The sequence below is a fragment of the Neophocaena asiaeorientalis genome, unplaced genomic scaffold (assembly GCF_003031525.2).
Source record: "Neophocaena asiaeorientalis asiaeorientalis breed wild unplaced genomic scaffold, Neophocaena_asiaeorientalis_V1.1 scaffold418, whole genome shotgun sequence".
Lineage (NCBI taxonomy): Eukaryota > Metazoa > Chordata > Mammalia > Artiodactyla > Phocoenidae > Neophocaena > Neophocaena asiaeorientalis.
In genome coordinates, this window is record NW_020175731.1 from 5,795,184 (window position 1) to 5,808,122 (window position 12,939).

Consider the following 12,939-nt stretch of genomic DNA (forward strand, 5'->3'; position numbering starts at 1 on the left):
AGCTTTTGGTGAATTTTTGGAAATTTCAAATTAATTCAAGGCGTATCTGTCTAATGTCAGAGAAAAGTAGATTAGAGATTTCCTATCATTTTACCTCTTGCATCATGGCTTCCTTTGATTATCATGGTTTATTACACACTGGTTGATATATATATAATTTTTCCTTTTCCTGAACAAACATGGCAGCTTACATTTAGGCGTTACTATTCTATACCAGGAACTGTTCTGAGCATCAGGAGTTATTTCACTTAATCCTCACAAAAATCCTAGGAAGCTGGTACCATTGTTAGTCCCCATTTTGCAGATGAGGAAATTGGAACACAGTGAGGTTCAATAACTTGACCATGATTGCTAGAATAGAGATACAGCCAAGATTCCAGCCAATGTAGTCAGAGTCCAGAGCCTGCACTCCTACCTGTGGCTAAATGTCACCTAATAAGTTACATATATTAAATAGCAGACTTAGATGAGTATTTTTGTCAATATTAAGCAGTCCTTTTTCTATATATCATCTTACTAAATTTACTAAAACTAACGATACATTCCCTTGTTCAGAGGACTTTGGTAAAGTCCAACCTCCCTAGCTTGGCATTCTAAGGTCCACTCTTCCAGTCTTATCTCCCAAGTGCCTCTTCCCTCACTCCCCTCCCTAACTCCGATGCTCCACCTTCATGGGTCCATTAGCTGTTCCTAAACATACCAAGCGCTTCCTCATGCCCCTCCCCCAACTTTGCTCCCTGGGCTTAGGGAGTACCTTCCATCCTTCATCATCCCTAAAACAGTGCTTATCAGTCAAGGCTCAGCTTAAATTCCTCCTTCTCTGAGATGGCCTCTCCTATTCTTCCAGTTGACCTCTCCTGCTTCCACACAGAGTACTTTGTACCTTGTCATCCAGTCTGTCTTGGGGCACCTATTTATGTACTGATCTGCTTCTTGTCCAGCCTCAGAGTATCAGGACCACATCCCTGCACTGAGTGTGTTCTTGAGTTCTTGGCACCCAGCAGACATCCGTACTTTTAAAAACTCTTTGTTTTGAAATAGTAGATTCACAGAAAGTTGCAAAAATTGTACAGAGAGATCCCGTGTACTCATCCCCCAGCCTTTCCCAATGTCTTACGTATCCACAGTACAAGAGGCATCCACAAGTTTTTAGCTGATTGCTTATCTTGGTTTTACTACTGGTTCTTTTTGTGTAACTTGCACTCACATTTCAAATCTTCTTCCTCAGCGTCTTCGACATCTAGATCAACTTCCCACAAAATGTTACAGTCTCATATAGCCACATTAGTTTAGGTGTAAAATAACTGCTTCAAAAAGCCCCTGGATTTCATTGGTTTGGAAAAAGGCATGGATTGCAATCAAGAAATCACCTGGCTAGATTTGCAGCGTAGCAGAATCTTATCATTCAGGGAGTCAAGCTATCTGTGTAAGGGTTTAGAGCTTTGGACCCACAGGCTGGAGTATTTAGGAAGACTAGTATAGTTCTGTGGTATATACTTGCCTTTTCTCATCTACTTGCTTTGGTTTATTTTGTTTTTATAGTTTTGTACTGTGTGACTCTAAAGTCTAAATTTTATAGAACCATGGAACCTTACAAAATACACGAGCAGAATACAGTTTTCAATAACAGATTGACAAAAACCTTTGCTGTCTTCTCTAGAAATGCTTAATTTCTGGAACAAGGTCAGAAAAGCAAATTTCACAACAGAATCCCTCAGATGTTGTAACTGCTTTTTATCTGAAATTGCAAAAGTGATTTAGGGTTGGAAATTGATTTCCCTCAGAGACACGGTTCTTAGCGTTCTGCCCTATTTATATCCTTTAACTGTCTTTTATTTATTATCCTTTTCTGAGTTCACATCCTACTGCTTTAAAATGTTTTCCATGGTATGATCTGAGGAGCACTAGAGGGAATCTCCTTCCTCAAAAATTCCTTCTTCAGCAATCTGAGGTGCATAAAGCCCCACAATGAGTTATTCCTATTTTGGAGTTGGGGCTTTTAGGATAAGCAGAGGAGGTCAGACTTCCATGTTAGGTTAGGTCATTATCAAAAACACCTTAGGAGGGCTTCCCTGGTGGCACAGTGGTTAAGAATCCGCCTGCCAATGCAGCGGACAGGGCTTTGAGCCCTGGTCCGGGAAGATCCCACATGCCGTAGAGCAACTAAGCCCGTGCGCCACAACTACTGAGCCTGCGCTCTACAGCCCGCGAGCCACAACTACTGAAGCCCGTGCGCCTAGAGCCCGTGCTCCGCAACAAGAGACGCCACCGCAATGAGAAGCCCACGCACCACAACGAAGAGTAGCCCCGCTCACGGCAGCTAGAGAAAGCCCGCGTGCAGCAACGAAGACCCAACGCAGCCAAAAATAAATAAATACATTTATACTAAAAAAAATAACACCACCTTAGGAGTGATGCTTTTATCAGAATGTCTTTCCTCTGAGACACCTGAGAGAGACTGGCTCCAAATAAATAGCCATGCGAGGAACTTGCGAGAAAGAGGGCTGAAGCTGCGCTCCCAACATGGTCGAGCACAGGAATCACCTGGAGATTCTGTGATAATTCAGGTTCTGAGTTAGCGGATCTGGAGAGAGAGCGGAGGGAAGCGTTTTCATTCCTAACGAGCTCCCAGGTGATGCTGATGCCGCTGGGAAGCGACCACACTTTGACTGATGAGGGACTGAAGCATATTCAGTCTTAGGAGGCTTGGGTGGAGGCACAGCTCTGAGCAGGCCCCAGGTGGAAGGGGGATGGGGCAGAACGAGGAGACACAGGGCTGAGGACAATTAAAGGATAAGAAAGACCAGGCTGGCTCACTTAATTTTGGTTCAACCTGTCCTTTCCAGGGCAAAGAAGGGATATATAGATAGATATTAAATTTTTCTATTTTATTTTTATATTATATATATGTATATTGGAATTGAGATCTACTTGTTGGTCCTCAGTGAGGGTGTTTGTTGTTCATAGTTGATGAGTCTTTTCTAACAATCTGCTGTGCTTCCCAGACTGGGATACCTTTAGCTCCCTGACAATATGCTTGGAACAACATCCATTTGAAGATCTGGGAAGGAAAAAATTACTTTTCTATTAAATAAACTCATATATCATGGAGAAGAAGGTAGCATGTGGATAAACTTTAATGAGTAGCACGTGAGGGGTGGTGGCAGTGACTTCACGCTGGGCTCTCACATCCTGTCCAAAGTTGTTCTTTCTTCTGCAGAGAGGAGGGCTGTCGAGGTAGACAGGGTGAAGAACCTGTGATGGAGATAATGCCCGCGAAGCACAGAAGCAAGAGCTCTTTTCTTTCTAGTGTTGATTTTCTCATTGCCGTTTCCTCTTTCTTTAGTTTCTTGTCTGGTGAGGCTGTTTCTGGCTTCATTTCTGTCTCGCTTATGTTGACTGCCCTTCCCTCTGTACAAATAATAATGTGTTGGTCTGTCCTCCTTTCCTCCCTCCTACTTGACGTTGACCTTGGTCTTGGCCTTCACTGAGCCCTTTCTTGCCACGCCCTCCCTCTCTGTCCATCACTGTTGCTTAACTTCTTCAGGGAGTGGAGTTACTAAAGGCAGACTTTGGGTCAAAGTCCATGCTGGCCACTATGAAGACCTGGCAGTCATGGAAAGACCCAGGAAACAACTTGTCTCACCGATGAACTCCTGCTTCTACTGCTAGATAATGTTTCTTGAGCCTTAGCTAGGAGCTATGAAGAAGCACATAAAAATAACCCCACATATAGAGGCTCTGTCCCTTCTTGGCAACCTCCACTATTACCCTGCCTGCCTCTAGCTCAGTGGTACTGCCCAGGGCAGGAATGAGAACTGAGTTTCCAGTGAGCCCCCTTGGACACTCAGGAATGAGGCTGGGGTGACCAGTCCAATGGCACTTTATCCCATAGCTTGCAGGGGATACATCATTTGGCTCTCTAGTGCTTGGAATCTTCCAAATGACCACATGACTTCAAATCAGCTTTGGTTTATTTTGAAACGTGGCTCCCTTCCAATTATTCCTCATCCCAATTGCCCAAGAGGGATGCATTACAAAGTCTGAATAGTGGCTCCTTTCTTTGCCACAGTGTTGCTGGTAACGCCTAGTTATTTTTTCTTTCTTTCTTCTTTTTTTTATTAACTTAAAAAAATTTTAAGCCAATTTTTTTTTTTTTTTTTTGCGGTACGCGGGCCTCTCACTGTTGTGGCCCCTCCTGTTGTGGAGCACAGGCTCCGGACGCGCAGGCTCAGCGGCCACGGCTCACGGGCCCAGCCACTCCGTGGCATGTGGGATCTTCCCGGACCGGGGCACGAACCCGCATCCCGAACCCGCATCCCCTGCATTGGCAGGCGGACTCTCAACCACTGCACCACCAGGGAAGCCCAAGCCAATGTTTTTAAATTAGTGTATAATATCTTTAATGTATTTTCTTGGTCTCCAAGACTAGGATGAAGGTGAGAGGAGAAGGCTGGAAGGATGAAATCTCTTGCCTGTGGATAGCTGTGTAAGTGCTTATCTATGAAAAAGAGAGACATTCTCTCTAAAGCGATCCCTTGGGAGAAGAAGAAGTTATGGTCAATTATGCATTTGAGTACAAGGTTTTTGCCTTTAAAGATGTGAGTCTGCCAGTACCCCCAAGCCACACTCTGAGTGAGCCCCCTGGGAGTGTTTAACTGCCCTGTCACCTCCCTGGTGTTTTGTCCCTAGTAATCAACTCCAGATAGAAGATAAATATTTATCTAGGCCAGAGGCTACTCCAGCCAGTGCATCTGGGGACAGAGAGAGATCATCAGGTGAGTTTAAGAGGGTGATGACAGCCCTTAGAATCAGGAGAATTGGTCATTCCATTAGTGCATTTATTTCTCTCATCCATTCTAAGTTATCAAAATTTAATTACAAAGGATTACATAAATACCTACACGTAGCAATCAGCTAAATCTTTGGTACAAGGATGGTAATTAGTGACCCAGCTAAAATAAGGAAATAAAGATACAGTTCAATTTAGAATCAAGTAATATTACAGGGAGAGTTGGTGAGGAGACTGTCTGGTTTTCTTATTCCTTATTCTACTCCTACTCCTAGGAAAAGAAGGCCAAATTTTTATTTCTAGAATTCCATTCAAAGGAAGAAGGAGACGGAGGGTTAGGCCTGGAGTCAGGGGAGAAGAAGTGGTGATAGTGGAGAGGTGAGAGAGATCTTGGTAAAGGGGAGTGAGGAGGGCACCAGGAAAGGGAACAGAGGTAGTTGGGGGCTGGCTGACCCCCTCATTTTTATAGCTCACGTACATAAATGTTTAGAAGTTATAAATCAAGCTAACCAATGGTTAATAAAATAGTTATATCCTCCAGTTTTTTGGGGGGATACCCTCATAATGACCTGGAAGGCTAGATTTGAATGCAGAAATATCAAAGTCTTCAGAGATACTTGGCAAAATATTGTGGCCCACCGAGGCCCAGGTCTCCCTGTGCTTTCTGCCCTGCTCCCTCCTGCACCATGAGGGGTCGCAGGTACACACAGGCAGATGCCCTGCCTCATGCACAAGCTCAGTCACATCCTCCACACCCCAACTCCCTGACAAACAGGTGCCTCTAGGCCACCCATTGGGCCTCGGGGTATATATTCTGGTCACTTGGTTCTTCCTTGGGGGTTTGAACTCAAGGAAAAGGCCCACAAAGTCTTTAAAAGTGTACTTGGCTGCAGTCTGCAAGAGGCGGGGGAGGTTCATAAGAGTTCTAAGTATGCACATCCCCTTGGTTCCATGGCCTCCCTACTTTGTGGAGGGAGATATGGCTAGAGGAGGGCCAGAGTGAGGCTCTTGAAAATATAGAGGTCCCTCTTGCCCAGGTCCAAGGCTAATACTAAGTGGTAGAACTGTCCAGTCTCCCCACAAAGAACATGTTTAAATGTAGCAGATAAAGGGAATTCTCTGGTGGTCCAGTGGTTAGGACTTGGCGCTTTCACTCCATGGGGCCCGGGTTCTATCCCTGGTTGGGGAACTGAGGTCCCACAAGCTGTGCGGTGTGACCAAAAAAAAGGTAGTAGGTAAATAGCCAAGCTGTGGCCTTGGAGGTTGAAAGAGCGCAGGTCTACACTTGTCAAGGAAGTTTCAGAGTCACTTGTCTTTGGCTGGACTCTACTGGGTTGGACCATAGGCATCCTGCAGTCACCAGTATAGCCTGAAGACCAGAGGCCTTTCCTTCTCTCCATTTTCTAGGCACCAAGAAAGATTCCAGTTGACCCAGGGCCTGAGATAGGACCCAGAAGGAGGGCAGAGAGAATTTCTCAATCTCTCTGGCTAGTGGGGAGCTCAGAGTCATAGTTAATTTGATTTAGAAAAATAAAATCACGTGGCATGTCCTGTACTCCAACCTAGTGTGATACATGCATTGATAATAACAAATACATAAACCACACTATCCGATCTCTGAATCCTTACAGTGTTCTCTTATGCCTGCAGCCTGCTCTGTGTATGTGCTTCCCTTTGGGTAGTAGTGTGGTATATTATCAATTTCTTGAAGGCAGAAGTGGCTTCTCACTGAGTTCCTAGCTGAATCCATCACAGTGCCATGCACACATCAGACATTCACGAACTCATTTGTTGAGATGAATAGAATGTTTCAGAAATCAAGTTAAAAATGAGTGGTTAAGCAGTATGGTATTGGCACAAAAACGGAAATATAGATCAATGGAACAGGATAGAAAGCCCAGAAATAAACCCATGCACCTATGGTCAATTAATCTATGACAAAGGAGGCAAGAATATACAATAGAGAAAAGACAGTCTCTTCAATAAGTGGTGCTGGGAAAACCGGACAGCTTCATGTACAAGAATGGAATTAGAACATTCTCTAACACCATACATAAAAATAAAACTCAAAATGGACGAAAGACCTAAATGTAAGGGCAGACACCATAAAATTCTTAGAGGAAAACATAGGCAGAATACTCTTTGACATACACGGCAGTAATATCATCTTTGACCCACCTCCTGGAGTAATAAAATTAAAAACAAACAAATGGGACCTAATTAAACTTAAAAGCTTCTGCACAGTAAACGAAACCATAAACAAAATGAAAGACAACGCACAGAATGGGAGAAAATATTTGCAAATGAAGTGACAAACAAGGGATTAATCTCCAAAATATACAAACAGCTTATGCATCTCAATATCAACAAACAAACAACCCAATAAAAAAATGGGCAGAAGATCTCAATAGACATTTCTCCAAAGAAGACAGATGTCCAAAAAGCACATGAAACGATGCTCAACATCGCTAATTATCAGAGAAATGCAAATCCAAACTACAAGGAGGTATCACCAGATACCTGAATGGCCATCATCAAAAAGTCTATAAGCAATAAATGCTGGAGAAGGTGTGGAGAAAAGGGAACCCTGGGAACCCTCCTACACTGTTGGTAGGAATGTAAATTGGTCCAACCACTATGGAGAACAGTACGGAGGTTCCTTTAAAAACTAAAAATAGAGCTACCATATGATCCAGCAATCCCACTCCTGAGCACATATCTGAAGAAAACCGTGGTTTGAAAGGATACACGCACCCCAATGTTCATTGCAGCTCTATCTGCAATAGCCAAGACATGGAAGCAACCGAAGTGTCCACTGACAGATGAATGGATACAGAAGATGTGGTACACATATACAATGGAATACTACTCAGCCATGAAAAAGAATGAAATAATGCCATTTGCAGCAACACGGATGGACCTAGAGATGATCATACTAAGTGAAGTAAGTCAGAGAGAGAGAGACAAGTAACATATGGTATCACTCATATGTGGAATCTAACTTTAAAAAAATGATACAAATGAATTTATTTACAAAACAGAAACAGACTTAACAGATATCAAAACCAAACCTATGGTTACCAAAGGGGAAACCTCAGGAGTTCAGGATGAACATACACACACTACTATATATAAGATAGATAACCAGCAAGGACCTACTGTATAGCCCAGGGAATTCTACTCAATATTCTGTGATAACCTATATGAGAAAAGAATCTGAAAAAGAATGAATATATGTATATGTATAACTGAATCACTTTGCTGTACACCTGAAACTAACACAACATTGTAAATCAACTATACTCCAATAAAATTTTTAAAAAATAAAAAGTGAGTGGGTTATGGATGTATTGCCTTATTCCAATGTTTCTTGGAACTAGTAGGGTTTTTTTCTATTTCTATATTAATCTAGATGAAAACATTCATTAAGCCTTCTTTTAAAGTGAGCAAATAGTGTAATGCTTAAAAAAAATTTTAATGTTGTATGTTTAGTTCCCCAAAAGAATTTTTGGTAAATCCTGTGATATAATGTTTTTCTTTAATAGAATGAAATTTAAACAAAATTAGAACAAAATTATAGGAAAGCTAATAGCAATGACAGCTCCTGATATTTTTTGTTCTTTGCAGTTTCAAAATAGACTTTTTCTTCCTTGTGGGAACTTTACAGTAAGTACCCTTAATATGAGGAGACATCATATGTAGAAAAATAACATTACCTAGCATACAATACAGTTAGAGAGGATAAGTCACGACTGGGGAAACAACATTTTGTAAAAATGCTCTATAGTTGCATTTACACAATGTTTATAAAAGGCATAACAAATTGCCCATGACTTGGCAAAACTGGTCAATGAGTATTTGAGTTAAGCAACCAGCCCACAGCTGCAATGAGGCCCTGACCCAGCAGCGAGCTGCAGGGACCACGCCGACAAGTTTGGCCACACTCTTGTTTGTTTGGTTTGCACATGGACATACGGTCTTCACGTTTTTATAGATTAGCCAGATTTCTCTTATGTAAAATATCTTAGCCAATAATGTGTAAATAGGTTTCCTGATTAACATGGGTATTACATAGGAATTGCACACATTATTATTTTGAAGGTTAACTGAGAACATGGGGTGATAGCCAATATTCTTAAGAGCCATAAGGCAAGATCACCAACCAAACAAAACAGAAAAAGAGGCAGCCACCAGAGTTTGGACGAGAACTCAAGTTTTCCCTTGCTTTTCTCCAAAGTACTGCAACTACCTGGATCATTCACTCCTTCCCTTTATGAGCCCCACAACTACTACCCAGGTTCCTGGCTATCATCACATCTTCCCAGCTCTGATCTGGAAAGAAAGCAGAGCAGAAACTTTAAGATGCTGTCCCAGGATGCTGTGGGTCTCCCTGTAGGTCAGGATGTATTTAGCTCCTAGAACAAAAGGCCAAAAGAACAAAAGGGAGGGAGGCGAGGGAGAAAACAATAATGGTACGGTACTTGACTCCCCCTTCTACTCCACTTCCCTAACGGAGACTTTCTCTGTAACATCAGGAAGAGTGAAGGATGTTGCTAAAAAGATGACAGGCTTGCACGAATGTTTCTCAGTTTCTAGATTTTGGGAAAGGTTTTCATCAGTTTGAATGGAGGCCATCAGCAAACTCTAAATCTGTAACCGCTCTGTAGTCTGCAACAGCTCTCCATCACTGTGTCTAGCTGTCTTGGCAGGAACTCTGGTGGATTTGGCCAGGATGCTATGCCAGAGACATGATTTGGGTCAGGCCTGAGTTTGGTAGCATCTTGGCTCCCAGCGTTCATCCTCCGTTCTGGCTGATCATGCAAACCCGAAACACATAAACGAATACTGTGTCATTTCATCATAAACACTTCAGATTTATTGTACCATTCATTGAATACATTTTCCCTTCTGTTGAGAAAACTTGTCTGAAAGACTTTAAAAAGTCTTGTAATGACTTTAAATGGGGAAAAGGGCACAGATCCCTTGGTGTTAAGTAGGGTTGTATGAAATAAACAACTCCCCTTTGCTTAGAAAAATCTCTTAGATCAAAAGAAAGATGTGTTTTTAAGATTCTATTACGGTGTATTGTACTGTTTTTTTTACTCTAGGGGAAAACAAAGCATTTAGAGCCTACTATTTTAAATTAAAATAAATGCTTTTGCTTATTCTATAGCTTGCTTTTTTTGGAAAGTACAGTGACCAAGCACAGACAACAATGACCAAAATGCTAACTTGATATGAGATTTTGTTTGCAATTTTTAATTAAGCAATCTGTGCAAACATCTTTTTTTTTTCTTCAACATCAGGAGGAAAGAAAACAACCACACTTGGGAGCCTGGGAGCAAAACAGAAAATGCTTTCTCATTGCAACCCGATTTCAAAGCAGTGGTGAGCAGAGCGGCAGTGCCCAGGCCCTTAGTATTCCTCAGGATTGCTTGAGTGCAATTCTCGCAAGTATGAATCAATTATGCTAGGAGGCACACCTTGCAAGAGGAGCCTGCAGAAGGAAAGACCACCTAGAAAGGACGAGAAGGAAAAGGCAAAGTCAAAACCGTCTACACGTGAAAAATCCCTGAAACAAGACTTCTTGACTAGCTGCCTGGAAACGTGACTAATTATGTTCCAGTTAGTTACAAAGATTCACTCAGTCCCTACTTGGAAAGCTTCTCCTGGGTTTAGCACCTTTAGAATCTAAAACATTTGGCATCTAGAAGGAAAAGCAAGTTCCCTGCAGACCCACAGCAGTTTTTTGTTCCCTACTATTATTCGTTCTCAAATTCCTCACTAGTTGGAGAGTGTTTATTGCTCTTTTCGAGGTTCCTCTATAGATGATTTAAGTGTTCTGAATGAATGGCAGAATAAATGCAAATCGTGTTACAAATCAGTGGGAAGAACTGTTTCCAGTTTGTTAATGTTCCTATCAATTAAGCACAAAGAGTTCCCATTCAAGCACATGGGAGAAGAAAAAAGGAACTACTCCTTTAACTTTGGCTATTCATACACTGTCAAAAGTGCAAAAATTGGAAATATTTTGTTAAACATAGTAAAACCTGTCCAATGCCTTCTGAAGGTGAGAGAAACACCTACTAATATTTCATACTTACCCTCCATGGTTCTGAATTATATTTAAAAAATAAAAGTACCCTTCACGAGAGAACCCATGAAACCATAAAAATGGTCCTTTAGAGAAGTGTTTTACTACTTGCTAATAAATTCACGTCCAGACAAAAACAGCATGCCATTTGAACATTCTGAAAACTTCTTTAATGCAATTTGGGAAAGTCATTCTCCTTTTTTTTTTTTAAAAAAGTCACATATTGGTAGAAATGATGCCACTTATGTACATGTCCATTCCTTGATGCAAAGAGCTCAGAATGCTTGGGTATCACTCATTTTCATCTACATTAAACGCTTTAATTCATGCTCTACTGCATTCAACAACTTGCTTCATGTCAACAGAAGATCGTTGTGATGAGTAAGTACTAGCTGTTAATGGCAAGATACTGAAATACACATTAAAACTACAATGTTAGGGAGTTTAAATAGCCTATTTTCATTGGGTTGCATAATGAAAATCATGCCATACTCCACAGGCTTGGTATGGCTTATGGCAGTCATAAGCTTCATATGCCAAAACCATATGAAAGCTTACCTTAGATGATAATATACATTCAAAAATCCTTACTGTGCTACAACTAAGGAAAAGAGAGAGAGAGAGAGAGAGAGAGAGAGAGAGAGAGAGAGACATGTTGTAAGCATTAATAAAGTGCTAAAACCAAAGTTGAGTACTTGGATGAAATTATGGTCACGATTATGATGAGGTGATTTCATTAATCCTTAGTCAGGTGAAATGTACAGGAAAATAGAAGCGCACGGAATGAAGGGCTGGGATCCAGTCACTTCAAAAGGATCATTAATAGGTAAAACATTTATTAATAGGCACAACCACTTTGCCTGAACAGGTGGCAAAGCCAATTCGACTGTAAAGTGAATAATTATGGTAACAGTTTCCAAACCATTAGCTAAAGAACCCCCCCTACAACATATATATATTGTGTTTTTCAACAACAGAAAAACATGGACAATCAACAAAGCATTAGTATACATATATATATGTTGAAATTCTAAAAGGCAAAATTATCAAGTGGATATAGAAATTAGACTAGAATATTCTAGAATATTGTATTCTGAACTGACTATATATGACGGATCTAACTAAATGCAAGGCTTAAAAAAACAGGCTAGAAAGTGACTATACGTGCAATCTACAGAACTTTTAAAGAAAGAGTCCTAATTCTTTCCTCTTTCGAAAGTTGATGTTATCTCTAGAAATTCAGAGAGCAAACATTGTAAACTCAGGCATGGGTCTATGTCATTAGAGTTTACATCAGGTTGTTCACCTAGCCCCAAAGAACCTCTTAATTGGCTCTTCCAAATAGGGGATCAATCGTACATATACTGTAGGACTCATTTATCGCTTAATACATTTAGTAATGGAGCCTAGAATTTTCTTTCCTTTTAAGTTCATGAATATATGAAATAATCTTGGTCCCATGAAATTATCCAAAATGTTCAACGGATAGATGGGTTACAGACATTCTACTAGAGAATTTTTCATTGGAAAATCTTAAATATGAAAGTTTCCAGATATTGGATTCAACCAGTCCAAATAGTTTTTTATCTGTGTCCTCTCCCCATCAGAAATGCCCAGAACAATTCTTCTACAACTTAGCAATGGAAAAATGTTCAATTTTCTGAACTTCAACGTGAATCTAACGAACCCACACTGGAAGCTATCTTAAAGGAAGAACATCTCTCTCTACACTTGAAAATATTAAAGAAATGCCAAATGATTCCCAAATTTTGGTAACCTTATATCTAAAATGAGGCCATCTTCAAATGTGGCTTTCTGGCTTTATTTATGGGAACCTGTGGTATGGTCCTTAGTTTTCTGACAACACTTATTCCTATATTACCTAATATCCTTGAATAATTTTGCCTTCCTTGTTCATGGCATAACCACTGCACGCCATGAGCTGCTAAGAAATACATTTAAAAGCAAATAGAAAGACAAGCTTTACATGCAAAGTGCGATTTCATGTAAGAGGAATGGAATGGAAAGAAGAAATATCCAGTGGGATATGAAC